General features: G+C 41.7%; 1 protein-coding gene across 6 annotated transcripts in view; it reads right to left on the bottom strand.

The window, feature by feature from the left end:
* The window catches only part of SIL1 (SIL1 nucleotide exchange factor), a 291,152-nt gene that overhangs the window by 184,308 nt on the left and 81,170 nt on the right, over positions 1-25,674 (bottom strand). The window contains exon 2 of one of the 6 annotated variants that reach the window (XM_032627598.1): positions 14,845-14,901. The exons of the other annotated variants lie outside the window; for them this stretch is intronic. The gene's annotated coding sequence lies outside the window, so the exon portion shown is untranslated. The remainder of the gene's footprint in view (positions 1-14,844; positions 14,902-25,674) is intronic. 6 annotated transcript variants of the gene reach the window in all.

The following is a 25,674-nucleotide window of genomic DNA, read 5'->3' as shown; positions in this document are numbered from 1 at the left end:
GGAGCCAAGAAGGTCTCCACAGGCCCAGCTGGGACTGGAGCTCTGGAAGGAAGGCAACACAGGATGGGATGAAACAGGAAGTGGGCATTCCTGACCCCTCCTTAATACTCTGTACTCCAAAATGTGGGGGACATGGCCAATCCCATCCCTACCCCAGAAGAGAAGAGAACAGATCTTCAAGAAGGTAGCTATGTCACTACTAAATATAAAATAGATAACCAACAAGGACCTACTGTATAGCACAGGGAAATACACTCAATATCTTGTAATAACCTATAATGGAAAGGAATCTGAAGAATAGATAGATATGTATAACTGAATCACTCTGCTGTACATTTGAAACTAATACAACATTGTAAATCAACTGTATTTCAATTTAAAAAAATTTTTTTAGAGGTAGCTAAGCATGTTAACAAAAAGCTGCAATCTCGGAGACAAAAGACAGTGCTCCCTCTAAAAGAAATCAGGTGACAAGTAGAGTGACTGAATAAACAGGAGCCCAGCCTGGCCCTCTCCAGACCTATCCTATTCAACCCCAGCCTTCAAAGAATCTGAATGCTAGAAGGCAGCTTAAGACTTAGTCTTCATTTGGACTGCTAACAATCCAAAAGACACGGCAGGCACTTGATACCTACACACAGAAAAAACAGAGTTCAATGCCTTCAGGTATGGGCTTGTCACTGCATCCAGGAAGGCTCTGGCAACTTCATGCCTGTTGAAGACAAAGAGGTAGAGAGGACTAGGGCAGAAGAAGAATTTTGGTGTCATCACCCAGAGGTGACAACCAAAGCAATAACAGATTTCCTGTATTACAGAGAAAACTTAAAGAGAAAGGAACAACGGGCCAAGAAGAGTTTTCAAACCATGACTGTACGTTAGGAAAAGAAAGAGAATGGGACTTCCCTGGTGGTTCAGTGGTTGAGAATCCATCTTGCAATGCAGCGGATGCCGGTTCAACCCCTGGTGGGGGAACTAAGATGCCATATGCTGCAGGGCAACTGAGCCTGCATGCCACAACTACAGAGCCCAGGTGCTCTGAAGCCCACATGCCACAACTAGAGAACCTGCGCACTGCAACTAATGAGCCTGCGTGCCACAATTAAGACCCAACGCAGCCAATAAATAAATAAACAATTTTTTTAAAAAAGAAAGAAAGAAAGAGGAGCAATCCAGGGACCAAGATGAAGAACATTAAGAATAGTGCAGAATTACACAAGTCAAGAGAGGAGGGAATCCTGAGAAAATCAAGTTGTGGGTTCAACAAAGTCAAGAGGTCAGTCAGAACGAGGATGAGAAAAGCCACTGGATTTGGCAACAAGGAAGCTGGAGGGCCCTTCAAAAGAGGGCACATTTGTGAAGAAATAGAGGCACAAGGGTAGAACACCTGGAAGAGTTGAGTAGGTCCACTTAAGTTTGGAGATTTGGGGCCACTTCTCTAAATCCAATTTTTTCAACCTTTCCCCTAGAGTCATAATGATAACAGAAAATACTGACCCCGGTGGTCATATAGAGAGATTCTCCGATGCCATATGGTAGGTTCCCTTTATGGAGTAGAGCTACGCCTCAACACACACATCCTCAGGATAGTGATGGACACAGTCACATCAGTAGAGAAAGGAGGCAAGGAGACAAAGTCTCCAAGAACAAACTCCCATCAGACACACAACTCCACCTTCTCTGAGCTCTCAGCCATGCCTCAGATCGCTCTGAAGCTTTAGTCCTCACACTCTGTAGAGCTGTAATAATCATAATTATAGCACTTGGACTGAGGGATAAAGAGAAATATCCCCATGACACCCGATTCCCTAGTATTAAAATGCAGTATTTGGGCAGCCCAGAAGAAAACAAATTCTGTATAATAATAATTATAGTCAATATTTATAGAGCACTTTCTATGTTCCAAGCAAAGTTCTAAGCTCATTTACTCTTCACCACAACCCTGTGATGGGGTTCTAATATGCTGCTTATTTTGCCCATGAGGGGACTAAAATTCAGAGAGGTTAAGTAATTTGCCCAAGTTCACACAGTCAGAGAGTAGTAGAGTCAGGAATCAAAGCCATTCCGGCCCCAGAACCCATGCTCTTTCTACAGACCATGCTGCCTTTCGAGTGGTCTATGAAATCAGCCATTCATTTTATTTGTTTTGCAACAATGTGAATAAAAAGGCACACATTTTGTGTCAGGAGAGAAATTTTTTAATGAGCCTACTGGAGTCCTCTTGCGGAGAGAGCCACTTCTACCACATCTATATTTCTGCACATCATACACACATATGCATGTACACACGCATGCACACACATTTTGATTAGTGAATGTCCTTCGCACAGCCCAGCCCACAGTAGAGACACAGATATTCAAGAAGAAGAAGGCCCTTGCCTCAGATTGCAACCAGTTCACTGGCACCCTGTGTGACTTGACCTCTTAACCTCCCATAACTCAGGCTCCCCAGCTGTACAAGAAGCAAAAGCATCCTTGCTCTCCCTCACAGAGTCCAGCACAAAGCACTTCCCTCATACATATCCAACTGTCTGGAAAGAACTTAGCAGAGAGGAGGAGAGAACTATATTGGGTAAAAGTTGGCCAAGACGATATCCAAGCTCATTTACAACTAGTCTATGATCCTATTCCCCACGCATGAAATATATAGGACAGGATTATTTCTACATGGCACATGAAGAAAATAGAGCCCAAAAGGGTGAATGGGGCTTGCCTAAGCACACCAGCAAGCAACCAGGCAAAGTAGAGAAATATACCAGCCGTGGTCGGTGTATTTTCCACTAGGCTCCAGACTGCACGTTTCTAGCGGGAAGTGGGCAAGGAAATCTACTCCTTATACTTGCTCCCCAACACTGCATGAGGTCCTTAGAGTGATCAGCCTGTGTCTCATGACAGCAGCCAAGGTTACCAAAAACTCTACTCAACTCCATCTCCACTCCAGACCTGGATTTCCACCCAGGTCTCCCCAATTAGTTGTGGGACTTAGGTCTAGCCATTTAACCTCTCTCCAAGTTTCAATTCCTTCATCTAAAAAGGGACTTAATAATAACTATTTTGTAGGATGGGTGTTAGCATTAAATGAGATGACATGAAGCATATAGCACAATGCTTGACACAAACCAAGGGCTCAAGAAGCTTGTAGCTCTCACTAACAACTACTGTTAGAGAAAATTCTGAGCAAAGGACAGGATAAACAAAAGCAGTGAGGCTTCACCCCCATATAGAAATGTCTTCTGTTCTGATAATCAAGTCTCTCCTTGGAACCCAGCTTCCCTGAGCTGCAAATCTGCCCACACACCTAGACTACACTCTAGGTGGCTACAGAGGCATTTCCATTGAAACCTTTAAGCAATATTGGCTGGCTCTGCATCAGTGCCCACCGGAGAGTTGACTAAGAACAGCCACTTCAGAGCCCAGCTTCCTGGTGATTCAGGCCTGTCTTCATATTCCTGCTGCTGCTCTCATATCTCTAAGAGAGAACAGGGAAGGCAAGAGCAGCAGAGGCAAATTCAGCAGACTTACAGACTGCTTGGACCACCCTAGAAAGGGTCAGTTGCTATCCAGGGAGTAAGAGCTCCAGGGCCACCTCCTTCCCTCTCCTTTTAAACTAATAACTATATCTCCTAACAGTAAGCATGATGGGCTTTCTTTATAGCCTGCTCCCCAAGAATACCAGGACCTTCATACACTCATCTACAATCCACAGTCTGGGGCTGGAGAGGGATCAGAATTCATCTTTCCTTTCCCCTGCTGTGTCCAAACTTCCAGCAAACGTCAGGGCCTCATAGCAGGACTATGGTAGGATAGGGAAGAAGGTATGACTTCCAGTCCATAGCTCCAAGTGGACTATCTGCAAATCAGTAAGCACACCAACCCTTATTCTGTGCCAGCCACTCTGGCACTTTGGATTACAAGAATTCAGCATTCACACTCTAGAAACAGGTACCTCAGGTCCCCTGAGCACACTGGGAACCATACTGTATAACACAACATACAAAAGATACCATCACTGTCCGCAGGTGTTTTATGTCCTGTTGACCATCAGTGAGTAGCATGGTTTTCCATATCTGAGTCTCAGACAGTACAATTAAGAAGAAAGTGCTGTTAAGGAATATGCCGTGAGAAAATAAATACTGTTCTGGGCAACTTGAGACACAAATTATAACTTAGAAATGATTAGATGGGCAACAATTAGGGTGATCCTTAAACTAATTGAGGAACCCCAAGAAAACAGCATTTACCTACAGAAAACCTTAGCGGCAGCACAAGTACGGATCACCAATCACTGAACTCGCGACTACCATGTTGGCATTGAGTATGTCTTTGAGGTAAGTCAGCAACTGAAACAACATATTTTATTTTTAACACACCTGAGAGTCCAAGACTATTCATAATTCCAGATCCTTAAAAACTTGAAAGGAGGATAAATTTTAAAGTGTACACATTTACATACGTGGGCAGAAACACAAAAATCAGATGCTTCTCAACACAGCTCAGGGAGCCATAACTCGCGGTTTTCAGAATCCCACCTAACACCCAGAGAAAATCTCTGAGAGATTGTGGGAGGCTGGGTAGGTAGCCAAGAAACAAAGAAACCTAAACTCAGCACTTGGCAAGACAATTAAGGAGGAGAGGATTTTAAATGCATTGTTTCTGACTCTAAATATGTCTACATTTATTACCAGTTTGGGATCAGAAACCACATTTAGTTCTGCCGGTGACCACGCACTAAAAATATTAAGCAGAGTATTGCTTAGGAAATAGCAGTCCTCCCTGCTGCAGCAGCCCCATTTCAGAGCTGACTCTGCAATGGTCCCAGGGCTCCCCATCCTGGGCTTTGCTAAGAGCCCAGTCACAAGCAGAACTGCCACTGTCCTGACAAAGCCTTGCTTGCTTTTTAGAAAGCAGCAGTAGGAGCCTCCTTGGTAGTGCAGTGGTTAAGAGTCCACCTACCAATGCAGGGGACGTGGGGTCGAGCCCTGGTCCGGGAAGATCCCACATGCCACGGAGCAACTAAGCCCATGTGCCACAACTACTGAGCCTGTGCTCTAGAGCCCGCAAGCCACAACTACTGAGCCTGCATGCCACAACTACTGAAGCCCATGCACCTAGAGCCTGTGCTCTGCATGCAACAAGAAGCCACTGCAATGAGAAGCCCATGCACCACAACGAAGAGTAGACCCCACTCACCCCAACTAGAGAAAGCCCACGCACAGCAATGAAGACCCAATGCAGCCAAAAATAAATAAATTTTTTTTAAAAAGCAAGCAGCAATAGGAGCCAGGGCTAGAGACTACACAACCTCCTCATCCTCTCCAAGGCTGTGTTACATGGTCAGTGAAATTCCATTTCATGGGCCTATAACAACTACAACCCATCTGACTGGGAGCTCCACAAGGGCAGGTACAATGTCCACCTAAAACACTGCTGTATCCTCATTGCCTAGCACTGTGGCAGACGCTCAAAAAATATCTGTTAGTTGAATAAAATTAATAATCTAAAAGGGGGTCACGTGGAATACACAATGGAAAATAATGTCAGTGAAAATATGAACTATAGTGAAACATGAAAACAGATACATAAAATACTGTTGAATGAAGAACATAATGGCACATGTATATGAAATATTAGTACTTTGAAAAAAAGTGTGTGTAGCCATCTCTGTGATCAGACATGAAGTTATTAGAATTATGGAAAGGTATGCTCGATGAAGTCTTTCTTCCTAAAATGTTAGATATATGAGAAAATACTTAAACATTATTTTCAACACAGAACCTGTTCCCTTATCTACTTTTTTTAAAATAAGTTTATTTATTTTATTTATTTATTTTTGGCTGTGTTGGGTCTTTGTTGCTGCGCATGGGCTTTCTCTAGTTGCAGTGAGCAGGGGCTACTCTTCGTTGCTGTGTGCAGGCTTCTCATTGCAGTGGCTTCTCTTGTTGCTGAGCATGGGCTCTAGGCATGTAGGTTTCAGTATTTGTGGCACATGGGATCAGTAGTTGTGGCTCACAGGCTCTAGAGCGCAGGCTCACTAGTTGTGGCATACGGGCCCAGTTGCTCCATGGCATGTGGGACCTTCCTGGACCAGGGCTCAGACCCATGTCCTCAGCAATGGCAGGCGGATTCCCAACCACTGCACCACCAGGAAAGCCCTCCCTTATCTGCTAATTCGTTCTGGTGCCTGGGATCACAGAGACCTTGTTCAGCAAGACCATCCATCTATCACAGAAAGAGAGAGCACAAGGAAATAGCTGCAGTCTTAAAATCCAACTTATCAAGTTGACCTTTTTTACCAGAAGACTTCCAGTCTGCATCACCAGTATGCCTGGCTGCCAAGACAGGTAGCCAAGATGGAGGTGCAGAGACCAAAAAAAAAAAAAGGATGCCAGAGTTCCAAATAGGTACCCCCACACCACACAGCCCATGGCCTACTACCCAGCAACATGCCTATTAAGAAAGGTAGCAGATACCAATCCTTCTAAAATTTCCAAAAAAAGAAGGGAACACTTCTTAATTCATTCTGTGAGACCAGAATTACCCTGACAGCAAAGCAAGACAAGGACACTACAAGAAATCTACAGACCAGTACCCTTATGAATATACATGCAAAAATCCTCAACAAAATACTAGCAAGGCAAATTCAGCGGCATATCAAAAGGATTATACAACATGATCAAATGGGATTTATCCTAGGAATACAAGGGCGGTTCATCATATGAAAATTAATCCATTTAATACATTACATTGGTAGAGTGAAGGGAAAAAAAACACATGATCATCTCAATTGACATAGAAAAGGCAGTTGACAAAATCCAACATCGTTTTGTGATAAAAACATTCAATAAACCAGGGATAGAAAAGAACTTCCTTAACATAATTAAGGTCATATATGAAGAACCAACAGCTAACATCATACTCAATGATGAAAGACTAAAAGTTTTTCCTCTAAGATCAGGAATAACACAAGGATGCCTGCTTTTGTCACTTAGATTCAACATAATACTGGACATTCTAGCCAAAGCAATTAGGCAAGAAAAAGAAATAAAAGGCATCCATATTAGAAAGGAAGAAGCAAAACTGTTTGCAGGTGACTTGATCTTATACAAAGAAAACCCTGAAGAATCTACAAACAAAAACTATTAGAGCTAATAAATTCAGCAGATACAAAAGCTGCAGGTACAAAATCAAAACTCAAATCAGTTGTATTTCTATACACTAACAACTAGCAATCCAGAAAGAAAATTAAGAAAATAATTCCATTTAAAATAGTATCAGGGCTTCCCTCATGGTGCAGTGGTTAAGAATCCACCTGCCAATGCAGGGGACACAGATTCGATCCCTGGCCTGGGAAAAGCCCACATGCCATGGAGCAGCTAAGCCCATGCGGCACAACTACTGAGCCTGCACTCTAGAGCCCGCGAGCCACAACTACTGAGCCCACGCACCACAACTACTGAAGCCCACGTACCGTAGAGCCTGCATGCCACAACTACTGAGCCCACACACCGCAACTACTGAAATCCATGTGCTCTAGGGCCTGTGTGCCGCAACTACTGAGCCCACATGCTGCAACTACTGAAGCCTGTGAGCCTAGAACCTGTGCTCTACAACAAGAAGCCACTACAGTGAGAAGACCACACACCGCAATAAAGAGTAGCCCCAGCTCACTGAAACTAGAGAAAGCCCACACACAGCAACAGAGACCCAACATGGCCAAAAGTAAATTTAAAAAAATAAATAAATAAATAAATAAAATAGCATCAAAAAGAATAAAATACTTAGGAATAAATTTAATCAAAGAAGAAAGCCTTTAACCAAAAGACTTATACACTGGAAACTACAACACATTACTAAAAGAAATTAAAGAAGACCTAAATAAATAGAAAGATGTTCTGGGTTCCTGAACTGGAAGACTTAAATGACAATACTACCCAAAGCAATATACAGATTCAACATATTCTCTGTCAAAATCGCAAAAGCATTTTTTGCAGAAATGAAAAAACTAATCCTAAAATTCATATGGAATTTTAAGGTACCCTACCCAAAATAATCCTGAAGAACAACAAAGTTGGAGGATTCACATATCCTGATTTCAAAACCTTACCACAAAGCTACAATAATCAAAACTGTACAAAACTCACATAAAGATAAATATATACTCTTATATCGACATAAGGATAAACATACCCTCTTATATCATTACATCAATTGATTTTTAACAAGGGTGCCATTGACTAAAAATGGAGCAAAGATCTAAATTTAACAGCTAAAACTATAACATTCTTGGAAGAAAACGTACGGGCCAAACTTCATAACCTTGGATAGGGCAACAGTTTCTTAAATATGACACAAAACCACAAGTGATAAAAGAAAAAAATAGATAAACTGCACTTCATCAAAATTTAAAAACTTTTTTAAACAACAAGGTGCTACTGTATAGCACAGGAAACTATATTCAATAACCTGTAATGAACCATAATGGAAAAGAATATAAAAACAAATGTGTGTGTATATATATATATATATAAAACTGAATCACTTTGCTACATAGCAGAAATTAACACATTATAAATCAACTATACTTCAATAAATTTAAAAAAATTTTTTTAAACTTTTGTGCCTCTCATTAGCAAGAGAATGAAAAGACAACCCACAGAATGGGAGAAAATGCTTGCAAATCACATATCTAATAAGGGCTTACCATCCAGAATACATAACAACAACTACAACTCAACAAGACAAGCAACCCAATTTAAAAATGGGCAAAGAACTTGAATAGGTATTTCTCCAAAGAAGATATGCAAATGGCCAATAAGCACATAAAATGATGCTCAGTATCACTGATAATTGTGGAAATGCAAATCAAAGCCACAGTGCGATACCATTTGACACCTATGAGGACGACTATAATTTTTTTTTTTTAATGAAAATAACGAGTGTTGGCAAAGATGTGGAAAATTAGTACATTGCCACTGGAAATGTAAGTGGTACAGCCACTGTGGAGAAGTCTGACAATTCTTCAAAAGCTAAACATAAAATTGTCATATGACCCAACACTTCCACCCCCAGGTATATATCCAAATATCTGAAAACAGTGACTCAAACAGATACCAGCATGTGAATGTTCACAGCAGACAAAACAGGAAATAACCTAAGTATCAATAGATGAATAAATTTTTTAAATAGATTTTTTAAGTGGTATACACATACAATGGAATATTATTCAGTCATAAAAATGAATGAAGTTCTGATGCATGCTGCAGCATAGATGAACCTTGAAAACATTATGAAATAATAAAATTTTCTGGCTAAGTAAAATAAGCCAGACACAAAAGGACAAATATTACATAATTCCACTTACATTAAATATCTAAAATAGGCAAATTCATAGAGACAAACGTAGATTAGAGGTCACCTGCAGGGAGGGGGTAGGTAATGGGAAGTCATTCCTTAATAGGTTCATGGTTTCTGTTTGAGCTGACGAAGAAGTTTTAGAAGTAGATAGTGGTAATGGTTGCAAAGCATTGTGAATGTAATTAATGCCACTGAACTGTACATTTTAAATGGTTAAAATGGCAAATTTTATGCTATCTATATTTTAGCATACTAAAAAAATATAAGATTGCCCACGAGTTGGTAATTGCTGAAACCGGATAATGGGCACATGGGTACATTAATATTGTTCTCTTTTTAAAAATTTAAGAAAAAAAATGATGTTTTCTGTAGTTTCTCTGGTAGATAGTCTGTCAAGGTAAAGAAGTGCCTTTCTATTTCTAAACAGCTAAGAGGTTTTATCATGAGTGGGTGTTAAATTTTATCACATGTTTTCCCTACTCTAAGATGATCATATAGTTTTCCCTTTAACCTACTAAAGTAGCAAATTTTATGTGCAGATTTTCTAATGTGAAACCACCCTTGCATTCCCGGGATAAGTCCAACTTGGTCAGATGATCATTTTTATATCCTGCTCAGTTTGATTTGCAGTATTTTGTTGGTCCTTCATGTACTCCCATAACTCTCTGTGCAACTATCATAAAACCCACCAAATTGTACTATAAATATGAACTCCCTGAGAAGAAAGACTCCTTCCTCATCCACTACTCCATCCCTAACTAGTGCAGGGTCTAGGACACAGTAGGCCCTCAATAAAAGTATGGCAGATAAATAAGTAAATGAATGGGTAGGTGGAGAGATTACCAGGTGAGCAGATGAACACCTTAATCCATAATACTGACACCCTGGCAGGTGTGCAGAGAAGATTTTTCAGGCAGGAAGACCTTCTGAAGGCTCACCAACCACTCCATAGAGGCATCTTCTCTGTTTTAGAGCAGCTCAGTTTGTCTGCAGCTCTGTAAGCTGAACCCTAGCCCTGGACTCTCATCTCCCCACTTTCCCTCATCACCTAATCAATAATGTCCACAGTTCAGTGCCTGCTTTCACACAAGATGCAGCCCTCATACCAAAGCATACCCCAAAGCTCAAATCCTGTGCTGGGATTAAAGGGGAATGTGGCATTAGTTTCAAATTTAAAGTGTTCCTGCCAACCTTAGAGTTTATTCCCAACAATCAAAAAGGCCTCATCCCAACCCTGATTGGCACAGCAAGAGCCCATCCCATTAAAAATTCACTGCATCAGCAGTACAGAGAAGGAGAGCAGTCAGCAAGGGAAAGGGCTGAATTATTTCAGCAGCTGTAAATTATGTGTTCTCTCTTCCTCTCCTCCGAGTCCATGTTCAACTGTGCCCCATGCCTCCACAATGAACTTGGGTTTGTCAAGTATCTACGTCAACTGCAGTAACCAAACTTGAGTTCAAGAAGCAATATTAAAAAGCACTAACTAGCTGATATTTAAATAACTATGTTTAATGTCAACAAAATCACACTTTAACGTTAAACATCCCCTACTCTATTAGTTGCTTAATTAAATTCCTTAAGATCCTTGGACACTGGCACAGAGCACACTGCCCTGGGGAGCATTCCCAGGCCCTGACCTTGGCAGGCTGTGGAAGGGAAAGGGCCCAAATCCCTGAGGAAGTGCCAGGAGGGCCCAGTTTTCTTCTGGAGTCTCCTAAGGAGGTGGTTTCTCTTCACAGCTCTGCTGGTCTCCATAGGACAACAAGAACATGACAAACACATCCTGAGCCTGGAAAATTGCCAAACCAGGCTACAATTTTTTTTATTTTTTTTTTTTTAAAGCACACATAAACCCAAGAGAGATACTTTTCCCATCTGGCATCTGTTCTTCTTAAGAGTAGTATATCATGAGACACTGAAGCATGTGTACAAGGGGGATACAACAGGATTCATGACAGCAGGTAGGGTCAGAGGGCTCTGCAAAATGCCACCAACCAAATCCCAGCCTGCCAGGAGTCATCAGCCTGCAACTGACAGGGGTACAGCTCAGCCAACAGCAGTATCCTAGACTGGAGCCTGCAAAGGGACTCTAGGTTCCAGTGAGTGACCGTGTGATGGGGATGCCAGTGGGACCCCAGGAAGTCTCTCCTGCCACAGTAGGCTCCATGAGGATGACTTACCAGCTAGCTTCTCATAGCACCAGATTTGCTGAAAGAGGATAACATGCCAGCTACCTGCCCAGGTAAACATCTGCTAGAAACAATCAGTCTCACAATCAGCCTCCAAGTAGAGCACATTCAGCCGAGGATCAATAAGCATTTGGAACCCACACTTTGGGCAGCAGATGCTCTGAACCCAACCCCACTGGGTCATGAGTAAGACAGTATCATTTTAAGGGCACCAAGGGTGTAACAGATGCCAAGTGGCCCACCCTTGCCTCACCCTTATAGCAGGGGTCCCAGTTCTTTCTGGTTTCCTTACAAAACTATCCCTTTACCTCTCAGTTGGTATCGCATTTTTATTTCTGTCACTCAGCACCTTCCCTACACCTTCTATTTTGCCAAAGGGCCTGGCCTGACATAAAATAGGAGGTAATTAATTCTTTCCAATTATTCTATCCTGTCTCTCACTGTTTGGGGATTCCTTTTGTGGCAGCTCTCCTTAAAACAGCCACCGCAGCCCCTGCTAATGCCAACAGAAAACACTGTAGAAGAAGCTTGGTTAATATTATACCCTCTCACGGTAAAAGGCAACCACTCCCATGAACAACCAGGCACAAGCCCTGGCTTCAGAGAAGCTGGATGTTTGGGTTGCAACTTATGAAAATGTGGAAAGCAACCAGAAAACACAAGAGCATTATGCCCACGCAGCCCAGACACACTGCTCACTTACTACCTGCAGTTTCACACCCATGCCAAAATCATTTCAACCCCAGATGAGCACTCAACAGCCACGCCAATTCGGAAAAATATTTTTGCAAAGACCTTGTTCACTTTCCCGTACAGGAAAGCTACAAAAAAGCAAAAACTTGTTCACTATGAAAAGATGAATAAACCCTTACCACCTACTAGGGAACATATATCCAGTTGCCACCACCTCCAACACATCCAAGTAGCAGATTATTCACCCTTCAGCACATGTTTATTGAGACCTGCTACATCCCAGACATGTGCCAGGTGCTGGGGATACGAAGACTAAGTAAAGAGGGGTCCTGTTGTCCAGGAGCTTCTAGACAGGCAACGTAAATCGATAAGTAAATCAGTAGTTATAGTAAGCACTGGGTTGAAAGAGCCCTGACACAGATGGCTAGGAGGCTCCATGGCAGGAAAGCACAGATATCTCCATCAGGAGATAAGGGTCAGAGAGGACTTCTTGGAAGAGGAAAAGGAATTAACCAAAGACAAAGAGAAAAGCATCCCAAGCAGAGGCAAGACTGCTTTTTGAAGGCCTGGAGGCATGAAACTTGAAACATGCATTTATTTCAACAATGCTGGAGCAAAGGGTTTATGGGGGAGTGGCATCATGATACACAAGAACCCACTTTGCCAGATGGGTCAGATGGGTTCCAAACACATAGCTCATTGCACTTTCTTAACAAACCTTTGCAATCTCTGTCCTTTTCAGAACTGCCCCACATGAAAGGGAGACTGGAGAGAGGAAAAAGAAGCCTGCTAAGATAAGAGGGTCACCACTGTTTGTGAATTCTGCTTATGAACTCACTCCTTTGCCTTGCAGTTCAATGGTTTGTCAGTTCTTGCAAATTCTCAATATCTATTAATAGAAGGAGTTAGTTTGTAAATAGAATCTGGATTTGTACTGTATTATCCCTCACAGTGGCCTAAAACCCAAGTGGGTAATTTGAACAGGAAAACAGCCTGAGATTCTAGGCACAATCTCCCCGAAGGATAGATATGCCGTGCTCTACTCTCCTCTGTATGTTTCACACTCAACAAGTCCAAAGCTACTCTACTGATCGTCCTCTAGAGTCGCCTAGCTTTACTGCACAAGCCAGAAACCCGGAAGCTCTCCTCAACACTCCCTCTCCTTTCCCCCACTTCCCTTCTAACCCCCTGCCCATCACCAACTACTGTCGATTTTATCTATTTTCCTCCATGTTCACCTGCCCAAATTGCTCACCCCCACCCCCAGCCACCACCTCTCAGGTGAGGGCAACCCAAGCTGACCAGCACAATGAGGAAGCAGAGGGCACAGCTTTAATGAATCTGTTATTTTCTCAGCCCAGGGTTTCTGGAATAACCCAAACCCAGTCTTTTGAGCCCCTCTGAAAGGCTCTCAATAGAAGCCACTTTCTTCCTCAGATGAAGAGTATCACTCAGGGAACCCATTCAATAACAATAGCAAGCTGAAATGTGGGCTGCAGAGAAGGTTTGGTGCCTTGAGTGAGTCCTCTAGAGGTCCCAATGCCCTGTGACCCCAGAGGCCAAAGCCAAATCTATGATTATGGGAATCAAATCCCAGGCAAAGCAAACGTGGCCCCCGCTACAGCCCCACCCCTCACAGCCCATGGAGACATACTCTGGGGATAGCCACTGAGCTGAAGAGTCTTCATCCCTACTCCCTCTGCCCTAAGAGAAGCCATTTCCTTCCACCAAAGCAGGTGGAAGAAAGCAATTCTCAGGAGGAGGATGATGGTGAAACCGACGTCCCAAAATAAGGGATAAAATGTGTTGAAGAGGAAGAAGAGCACTGGCCATGGCTCTCAGCCTGAACTCACTGGAAACTTCCCTTCATCCCATTCCTTACCAGTGGCCCTCACAGCAGCCCAGGAGGAATAAATGTATGTTGAATGAATGAAGAAATGAACAAATAAGCAGACTGAGAGGCTGGAGGGAGGGGGCAACAAGAGAGAAAGAAGGCCCTGCTCAGAACCATCCCTCCATTCGTTCAGGTATCTCTGGGCACCTACTATCCTACAATGTACTGTGTACCTGTGCAAGGTGCTAGAAAACACTCAGGCTACACAAACTATGAAAGAAGGGCAGAGAGAAAAGCACTCTTCTTCATGTCCCTGGGATGGCATATTTCCAAATACTACTTTAACAGCACCTCCCATTTGCCTGACATTAAAGCCATGCCTAACAGCACATATGCAAATAAAAACTTCACTTTTTATTGTATCCAGTACTTTGGGGCCTTGTGGGGGTTTTTTCCTTTAAAAAAATACTGTCATTCATCTCCTTGATTAAAAATGGATTTAGGGCTTCCCTGGTGGCGCAGTGGTTGAGAGTCTGCCTGCTGATGCAGGGGACACGGGTTCGTGCCCTGGTCCAGGAAGATCCCACATGCCGCAGAGCGGCTGGGACCGTGAGCCATGGACGCTGAGCCTGCGCGTCCGGAGCCTGTGCTCCGCAATGGGAGAGGCCACAACAGTGAGAGGCCCGCGTAGCGCCCCCCCAAAAAAAAAGGATTTAATTTGGCTTTCATTAGGTAGGTACAAGGGGAAAACATACAGATTTCACAGAGTTAACTCACCTGGCAACAGGGCTGTGATGAGCTTTAGCGACTGCACAGTTGGGTCCCAACCCACCACTAAAGAAAGAAAATTAAAAAGCTCACAATGTGGAGCTTAATCTCCAGCTAAAAGGAATTATCTTCCCATAAGCATCTCTGTCGTATTTTTGGTTAATGTAAAACATTTTCAAAAGAAAGGAAACCCCAAGGGTTTCATAACATATAACTTAGAATTTCTATATTTTTCTAATTCCCTTGCAGGGAGAAAAGGCAAAGAGGTCTCTATTTCTCAATCCTACTTTTCAAAACTTTTCCCATTGATTTGATATTGTCATAAAAATTTTCAATTTGTAGAGAGCACAAAGCAGAGGAAGGTACAGTGGCTGAGGAATTTTAAGCTGCTGTGAAGGGGGCAGTGAGCTGAGGGTGGGAAGAGCTGCAGAGGAGGTAGGAGTTACAGTACTGAACACCCCACGCTCAGCAACACAGCCTGGGCTCTGGGTCTAACTTCAAACATAAGGAACTCAGGCCCGGGGCAGCCCACACTCTCTACCACACTTCAGGCTCTTGCACTCAGTGATTTAGAGCAAATGGACAGACTTTGCTGCAGTGTCAGAGGGTTTCAGGGTAAAAGATCAACAAATTACAAGTATACACCTTGATTAAATGTTAGAGGGATTATTCTACAGCTAGAGCATGAATTCAATCCTACCTTCCCCTGCTTGAAACCATTCAATAGTTTTCCAGGGCTCTCAGGGAAAAGGTCAAATTCCATACCCAGGCCTTCCACCATCAAGCTCCAATCAATGTCTCCAGCTTTCTCTATTTCCTCACCATGTCTATAGCTGGGCTTATGGAACTTTCTTCTCAGTGCTCTAATAAGACATCTTGTCTCCCACCTCAGGCATTTGCACACATCTCCTTGGAACTTTGTTTCTCTTCCTTTTTATCTGGCAAATTCCTACTCATCTTACAGGTTTGCTACTCATCCTAAGACACTTCATGTAGGAGGCCTTCAATGACCCTCCTCACTAGATTCAATTAGGCACTGACACAGCACCCATACTTCCCTTTTCACTGCATTTACTACACTTTCTTATACAGTTATCTTCCTCCACTGCTAGGCCTTAAGCATCGTAAGGATAGGGACCACGTCCACATGCCCAGCTAGCTCGACACTTGACACAGAAGAAATGTTTGGTAAATTCTTGAAAAATTTAGATTCTGCCTCACTTCTCAGTTCTATCCTGTTCAACACCCCCCAACCCAGTTACGTGCTCACCTCTCCTCTGCCCCACCTCAACCTCTCACATTTCAGTTCTCAATGAATGGCTCACCCAGGCCTTAACCTCAAGAATGTTCATTAGTTAGCCGTGCAGCGCCTGCTGTGTGATGGACACAGAGTTAGGTAATTAAAATATAGAGATGACTGAGCCTCTTCTACCTTCTCGCAGAAGAAAAAGCATATGAACAAATAATCGCCACATAGTATGACAAGTGTCATAAAGGAGAGATACATGGTGTGTGGGAGGGGCAGAAAAGAATCACGCCATTCTTCCCAGTGTCCCCTTTCCCTCAGGATCACAAGCTAACTACTCTCTGTCCTTCCTCATTCTTACAGATAGAAATCCCTCCAGTGCTCTTTCCCTGAGTATTTAGCCCAGATCAGACTTCTCAAAACTGCGCTCCCACTCAGTTCCAGATTAATTCAAATCCTTTCTTGGCTTCTGCTTTCTTACCTTCTTCAGTTCTTTTCCCAAGCATCTAACTCACATATATCTCTGCCTCTGCCCTATCCTTAGCCAGCTTGTCTAAGCTACTATTTTTCCAACTCCTCCCTCAACTGTCTTGGGTGTTCACTTGACATTTATGAAACATCTGCACTTACAAGGAACATACATAACAGTCCCTGTCTACAATGAAAAGAGGGGACTCATGAGGCCAAAACACCAGAAAAAATTAAATGCAAAATAAACCATCCTCACAACACAGCTTTTCTCCTCTACTGCTTTCTCTTATAGATCCAAGTGCCAGGGCATCATGGCCCCCAACAGGATGCTCTGAATTATGTTCCCAATTTCCAGGGAAGTTACAGCACCCTTCATCCACTAGCCCCCAGCCAATGAAGCCATGGCCTACCCCTTCAGTCTTTCTGAAGGCAAAGATCACGCTATCTAGCCACACATTCACTTAATCAACATGTACTGAGTACCCATATGAGCGAAGAACCATGTCCCCCACAGTGCTGTACATAATGTCCTGCACATAACACATGCTTGGTTAATGTCTATGACTGAATCTCTGATAAGAAGAAAACCAGCTAAGCCTCTCCTGCCCTTTGCCCAGGAATACCCCAGTGCAAAAAAACACTCTGCAATGAAGCCTGAGGTCAGAGGTCTCCCAAACCTCTTACTCATCTGAGCCCAGAGCAGGGAGACCTTCACCTCAGGTAAGAAGATGCTGACACAGCCCTCCCATCAGTGTACCAAGGAAGTTAGAAAAACCACTGTTGTAAAATACCCTTTAATCAAGTGACTTGTCTCCACTTAGTGTAGATTTAGGGGGAAATTTTCTCAAGAAATGAGTAATAAATGGAGGGGAGAAAAGAACAGAAATTAATGAATATAGTAATTATCCCCCAAAGTTGCAAATCAGAACAATTCCTCACTTGAAGACAAGTATGAAAAACAAGATTAAAATGCTTCAGGGATGTGTTCGTGAAACAGCAGGTAACAGAACAGATAAAATGTGTTTACCGTACCTCGCTGGGGTACTGTACCTGTTGGCTAATGCCTATCAGATACTAAATACCACTGTAAAAATAATACTCTTCTATGCTTCATTATAGTTACCATTATTCCTGGGAAAACAGCAACACAGCAAACTGTCTTGAATGGTAATTGGGAATAATTTCAGAGCCCAAGCTCCTCCCCAGGTATCTGAGCAGAAGCGGGTATGAACCAGGTTATATAACCCCCCATATTAGTCTGCTAGGACTACCATAACAAAATACCACACACTGGATGGCTTAAACAAGAGAAACTTATTTTCTCATAGTTCTGGAGGCTACAAGTCCAAGAACAAGGTTCTGGCTGGTTTTGTTGCTAGTGAGAGCTCTCTTTCAGGCTTGTATACAAATACCTTCTCCCTGGCCTCAAGTGGCATTCTCAATGTATGAATGCTGTGGAAAAAAGAGCTCTGTGGTATTTCTTCTTATAAAGACCTTAACCCTACCAAATCAGGGCCCCACACTTATGATCTCATTTAACTTTAAACTGCTTCCAAATTGCTCCCTTATTCCAAATACTGCCATATTAGAAGTTAGTACAGAACCAAGAAGAACTACAATCCTGCAGCCTGGGGAACAAAAACCACATTCACAGAAAGACAGACATCATGAAAAGGCAGAGGACTATGTACCAGATGAAGGAACAAGATAAAACCCCAGAAAAACAACTAAATGAAGTAGAGATAGGCACCCTTCCAGAAAAAGAATTCAGAATAATGATAGTGAAGATGATCCAGGACCTCAGAAAAAGAATGGAGGCAAAGATCGAGAAGATGCAAGAAATGTTAAACAAAGACCTAGAAGAATTAAAGAACAAAAAAACAGATGTGAACAATACAATAACTGAAATGAAAAATACACTAGAAGGAATCAATAGCAGAATAACTGAGGCAGAACAACAGATAAGTGACCTGGAAGAAAAAATGGTGGAATTCACTGCTGCGGAACAGAAGAAATAAGAAAGAATGAAAAGAAATGAAGACAGCCTAAGAGACTTCTGGGACAACAGTAAACACAACAACATTCACATTATAGGGGTCCCAGAAGGAGAAAAGAGAGAGAAAGGACCCAAGAAAATATTTGAAGAGATTATTGTTGAAAACTTCCCTAACATGGGAAAGGAAATAGTCACGCAAACCCAGGAAGCACAGTGAGTCCCATACAGGATAAACCCAAGGAGAAACACGCCAAGACACATGGTAATCAAATTGGCAAAAATTAAAGACAAAGAAAAATTATTGAAAGCAGCAAGGGAAAAACAACAAATAACATACAAGGGAACTCCCATAAGGTTAACAGCTGATTTCTCAGCAGAAACTCTACAAGCCAGAGGGAGTGGCATGATATACTTAAAGTGATGAAAGGGAAGAACCTACAACCAAGATTACTCTACCCGGAAAGGATCTCATTCACATTCCATGGAGAAATCAAAAGCTTTACAGACAAGCAAAAGCTAAGAGAATTCAGCAACACCAAACCAGCTCTACAACAAATGCTAAAGGAATTTCTCTAAGTGGGAAACACAAGAGAAGAAAAGGACCTACAAAAACAAACCCAAAACAATTAAGAAAATGGTCATAGGAACATACATATCGATAATTACCTGAAACGTGAATGGATTCAATGCTCCAACCAAAAGACACAGGCTTGCTGAATGGATACAAAAACAAGACCCATATATATGCTGTCTACAAAAGACCCACTTCAGACCTAGGGACACATACAGACTGAAAGTGAGGGGATGGAAAAAGATATTCCATGCAAATGGAAATCAAAAGAAAGCTGGAGTAGCAATACTCATATCAGATAAAATAGACTTTAAAATAAAGAATGTTACAAGAGACAAAGAAGGACACTACATAATGATCAAGGGATCAATCCAAGAAGAAGATATAACAATTATAAATATATATGCACTCAACATAGGAGCACTTCAATACATAAGGCAACTGCTAACAGCTAAAAGAGGAAATTGACAGTAACACAATAATGGTGGGGTACTTTAATACCTCACTTACACCAATGGACAGATCATCCAAACAGAAAATTAATAAGGAAACACAAGGTTTAAATGACACAACAGGCCAGATAGATTTAACTGATATGTACAAGACATTCCATCCAAAAACAGCAGATTACACTTTCTTCTCAAGTGCACACGGAACATTCTCCAGGATAGATCACCTCTTGGGTCACAAATCAAGCCTCAGTAAATTTAAGAAAACTGAAATCATATCAAGTATCTTTTCTGACTACAACCCTATGAGATTAGAAATGAATTACAGGGAAAAAAACGTAAAAAACACAAACACATGTAGGCTAAACAATACGTTACTAAATAGCCAAGAGATCACTGAAGAAATCAAAGAGGAAATCAAAAAATACCTAGAGACAAATGACAATCAAAACACGACGATCCAAAACCTATGGGATGCAGCAAAAGCAGTTCTAAGAGGGAAGTTTATAGCTATACAAGCCTACCTCAAGAAATAAGAAACATCTCAAATAAACAATCTAACCTTACACCTAAAGGAACTAGAGAAAGAAGAACAAACAAAACCCAAGTTTAGTAGAAGGAAAGAAATCATAAAGATCAGACCAGAAATAAATGAAATAGAAACAAAATAGCAAAGATCAATAAAACTAAAAGCTGGTTCTTTGAGAAGATAAACAAAACTGATAAACCATTAGCCAGACTCATCAAGAAAAACAGGGAGAGGACTCAAATCACGAAAATTAGAAATAAAAAAGGAGAAGTTACAACAGACACCACAGAAATACAAAGCATCCTAAGAGACTACTACAAGCAACTCTATGCCGATAAAATGGACAACCTGGAAGAAATGGACAAATTCTTAGAAAGGCATAACCTTCCAAGACTGAGCCAGGAAGAAATAGAAAATATGAACAGACCAATCACAAGTAATGAAATTGAAACTGTGACTAAAAATCTTCCAACAAACAAAAGTCCAGGACCAGATGGCTTCACAGGCAAATTCTATCAAACATTTAGAGAAGAGCTAACACCCATCCTTCTCAAACTCTTCCAAAAAATTGCAGAGGAAGGAACACTCCCAAACTCATTCTATGAGGCCACCATCACCCTGATACCAAAACCAGACAAAGATACTACAAAAAAAGAAAATTACAGACCAATATCACTGATGAATATAGATGTAGAAATCCTCAACAAAATACTAGCAAACAGAATCCAAAAACACATTAAAAGGATCATACACCATGATCAAGTGGGATTTATCGCAGGGATGCAAGGATTCTTCAATATAGGCAAAATCAATGTGATACACCATATTAACAAATTGAAGAATAAAAGCCATATGATCATCTCAATAGATGCAGAAGTTTTTACAAAATTCAACACCCATTTATGATAAAAACTCGCCAGAAAGTGGGGAACCTACCTCAACATAATAAAGGCCATATACGAAGAAACCACAGCAAACATCATTCTCAATGGTGAAAAACTGAAAGCATATCCTCTAAGATCAGGAACAAGACAAGGATGTCCACTCTCGCCACTATTATTCAACATAGTCCTGGAAGTCCTAGCCACGGCAATCAGAGAAGAAAAAGAAATAATAGGAAAACAAATTGGAAAAGAAGAAGTAAAACTGTCACTGTTTGTAGATGACATGATACTATACATAGAGAATCCTAAAGATGCCACCAGAAAACTACTAGAGCTAATCAATGAATTTGGTAAAGTTGCAGGATATAAAATTAATGCACAGAAATCTCTCGCATTCCTATACACTAATGATGAAAAATCTGAAAGAGAAATTAAGAAAACACTCCCATTTACCATTGCAAAAAAAAGAATAAAATACCTAGGAATAAACCTATCTAGGGAGACAAAAGACCTGTTTGCAGAAAACTATAAGACACGGATGAAAGAAATTAAAGATGATACCTATAGATGGAGAGATATACCATGTTCTTGGATTGGAAGAAAAAATACTGTGAAAATGACTATACTACTCAAAGCAATCTACAGATTCAATGCAATCCCTATCGAATTACCAATGGCATTTTTTACAGAACTAGAACAAATAATCTTAAAATTTGTATGGAGACACAAAAGACCCCGAATACCCAAAGCAGTCTTGAGGGAAAAAAACGGAGCTGGAGGAATCAGACTCCCTGACTTCAGACTATACTACAAAGCTACAGTAATCAAGACAATATGGTACTGGCACAGAAACAGAAACATAGATCAATGGAACAAGATAGAAAGCCCAGAGATAAACCCATGCACCTATGGTCAACTAATCTATGACAAAGGAGGCAAAGATATACAATGGAGAAAAGACAGTCTCTTCAATAAGTGGTGCTGGGAAAACTGGACAGCTACATGTAAAAGAATGAAATTAGAACACTCCTTAACACCATACACAAAAATAAACTCAAAATGGATTAGAGACCTAAATGTAAGACCAGACACTATAAAACTCTTAGAGGAAAACATAGGAAAAACACTCTTTGACATAAGTCACAGCAAGATCTCTTTTGATTCACCTCCTAGAGTAATGGAAATGAAAACAAAAATAAACAAATGGGACCCAATGAAACTTAAAAGCTTTTGCACAGCAAAGGAAACCATAAACAAGACGAAAAGACAACCCTCAGAATGGGAGAAAATATTTGCAAATGAATCAATGGACAAAGGATTAATCTCCAAAATATATAAACAGCTCATGCAGCTCAATATTAAAAAACAAACAACCCAATCAAAAAATGGGCAGAAGACCTAAATAGACATTTCTCCAAAGAAGACATACAGACGGCCAAGAAACACATGAAAAGCTGCTCAACATCACTAATAATTAGAGAAATGCAAATCAAAACTACAATGAGGTATCACCTCACACCAGTTAGAATGGGCATCATCAGAAAATCTACAAACAACAAATGCTGGAGAGGGCGTGGAGAAAAGGGAACCCTCTTTCACTGTTGGTGGGAATGTAAATTGATATAGCCACTATGGAGAACAGTATGAAGGTTCCTTAAAAAACTAAAAATAGAATTACCATATAATCCAGCAATCCCACTACTGGGCAATTACCCAGAGAAAACCATAATTCAACAGACACATGCACCCCAATGTTCATTGCAGCACTATTTACAATAGCCAGGTCATGGAAGCAACCTAAATGCCCATTGACAGAGAAATGGATAAAGAAGTTGTGGTACATATATACAATGGAATATTACTCAGCCATAAAAAGGAACAAAATTGAGTCATTTGTTGAGACATGGATGGATCCAGAGACTGTCATACAGAGTGAAGTAAGTCAGAAAGAGAAAAACAAATATTGTATATTAACGCATGTTTGTGGAACCTAGAATAATGGTACAGATGAACTGGTTTTCAGGGCAGAAGTTGAGACACAGATGTAGAGAACAAACGTATGGACACCAAGGGGGGAAAACTGTGGGGGGGGAGTCGGGGGGGTGCTGAATTGGGCGATTGGGATTGACATGTATACACTGATGTGTATAAAATTGATGACTAGTAAGAACCTGCTGTATAAAAAATAATAATTAAAAAAAAAAGAAGTTAGTGCTTCAACATATGAATTCTGAGGGGACATAAACAGAAGGGTGAGGCCTGTTCCTAAAGATTAGCTCATGCACTGAGAAAGGAAAATGAAGCACTGGGTAAGAAAGTGGCCTTGAGGACACAGCTGCTGACTGTGGGGTATGATGGCCAAAGACCCTAGGGATATGGAGACAATGATGGGGGGGGAGAGGCAGGAGGGAATGTCCAAAGTCTTGACGAAGTCTTAAGGAACTATTCCTCTCCCTTTCACAGAAGATAGCTAAATAATATTAATAGTAAGATTTATGTACATAAATAAGAATATTTACTGGGAATTTGGGGTTGGTAGACTGGGAATTTGGGGTTGGTAGATGCAACACAGTGAACTATATCCAATCTCCTGGTTAAACAGAAGGGAAGCGGTCAGGGCACAACCTTTAAAAGAATGACACAGCTATAGGACGTAACATACTGATTACCAACTAGGTCCAGATGGTCGAAGATTCGACTTCCAGTAGACCTTGAGCCTCAGTATATGCTCACTGTAATACATTATTATAAAACACACCCAGCAGTGCCATGACAGTTCCGAGGCCGACCATCAAAGATCAAAAAGTGGGCAGTGGCCCAATTCCTGGAAATTTCTGCCCCTTCCCCAAAATAGCTGGAATAATCCTCCCCCTCATTAGCCTATGAAATTACCCAGCCCATATAAACTAACCACCCCATATTTCAGGGCCTCTCGCCTTCTGAGATGGCCCATACTCTGTCTGTGGAGCATGTTTCTCTCCAAACAAATCCACTTCTTACCTATCACTTTGTCTCTCACTAAATTCTTTCTGTGATGAGACATATAGACCCTGAGCTTCATTAAGTCCTAAGACCAGGTGTGTGATCTCAATTAAAAGACCGTGGGTTCAAGTCCCAGTTTGGCTGGGTTCAAGTCCCAAATCTGAGCTGTGTGGTTTCACTGGGATAAACCATAATGGAAAAGAATATTAAAAAGAATGTATAAATGAGTGTATAACTGAGTCACTTTGCTGTATAGCAGCAGTTGGCACAACATTGTAAATCAACTATACTTCAATAAAAATAAATAAAAATTTAAAATACCCCCCCCCCAAAAAAAGAATATTTACTAGGTACTAGGCACCAACTATATATTTGACACTGTGCCAAGTGATTGGCATGCAAGGTTCCATTTAAGCCTCATGGAAATTATTCCAGAAGATACAATCACTATTTTTATTTTACAGATAAGGAAGCAAACTTATATTGGAGAAAGTCTAGCAGCCCTCCAAAGATATCAGGTCCTAATGCCTGGAACCTGCCAATTTACAAGGTCTTCACAGATGTGATTAAGGATCCTAAAACGATTATCCTGGATTATCTGAATAGGCCCTAAATACAATCACAATGTTCTTGTAAGAAAGAGGCAAAGGGAGGGCTTCCCTGGTGGCGCAGTGGTTGAGAGTCCGCCTGCCGATGCAGGGGACACGGGTTCGTGCCCCGGTCCGGGAAGATCCCACATGCCGCGGAGCGGCTAGGCCCGTGAGCCATGGCCACTGAGCCTGCGTGTCTGGAGCCAGTGCTCCACAACGGGAGAGGCCACAACTGTGAGAGGCCCGCATACCGCAAAAAAAAAAAAAGAAAAAAGCAAGAGGCAAAGGGAGATTCGACACAGGCACAGAAGAGAAGGTGATGTGAAAACAGAGCAGAGAGATTTGAAGATGCTGAACTTAAAGAATGGAGTGATGCGGCCACAAGCCAAAGAATGCCAGCAGCCACCAGAAGTTGGAAGAAACAAGGAACAGATTTGCCCTAGAGCCTCGAGAGAGAGTGTGGCCCTGCCAACACCTTGATTTCAGCCCAGTGATACTGACTTCAGACTTCTGTCCTCCAGAATGAGAACTAGAATCTCTACTTGTTTTAACCTTTTACAGCAGCCACAGGAAATTAATACCCCCAGCTAGTAGTGGCAAAGTCAGCCTTGGAACCTGGGTCCTTGTGACTCCAGGCCTGCACCCTTGAGCCCTGTGCCTTGCTCTTTCTCTGCACACAGCCTCCCCAAGCCAGACCTGTGCACTGATGGGTGGCCCTGCCGAGACTTGAAGTAATCGGCACCAACAGCTCCTCTATGGCAAGGCCCCCCAGACAAGCCTCTCTCCCTCCTTCTCCCATATCAGAGCAAATGCTTATCAGAGGCAAAACTAACATCTTAGTGTTCTAATTATCAGGTATGGAGAGAAACAGCCTACAGACCAACATCCTGATGAGAAAGCAAACCAAAGTGTCTAACAAAGGTTTTCATCTAATTTATTTGTTTGCACTTGACTGTTTTCCAGAACATCAAGAAGCTCCTAATCTCTGTTGCTTGCTCCATTCGGCCCGTGGTTTATTCTTTCCCATACAAACACGTTTGGGGAAGAGTATCAGCTCCAAGAACTGTTTCCTGCTCCAAGAACAGGGTTGAAGCTTCGTTGAAGCTTTTGAGATGAGCGGT

The sequence above is a fragment of the Phocoena sinus genome, chromosome 3 (assembly GCF_008692025.1).
Source record: "Phocoena sinus isolate mPhoSin1 chromosome 3, mPhoSin1.pri, whole genome shotgun sequence".
Taxonomy (NCBI): Eukaryota; Metazoa; Chordata; class Mammalia; order Artiodactyla; family Phocoenidae; genus Phocoena; species Phocoena sinus.
This window is presented reverse-complemented; position numbering and strand designations above follow the sequence as displayed.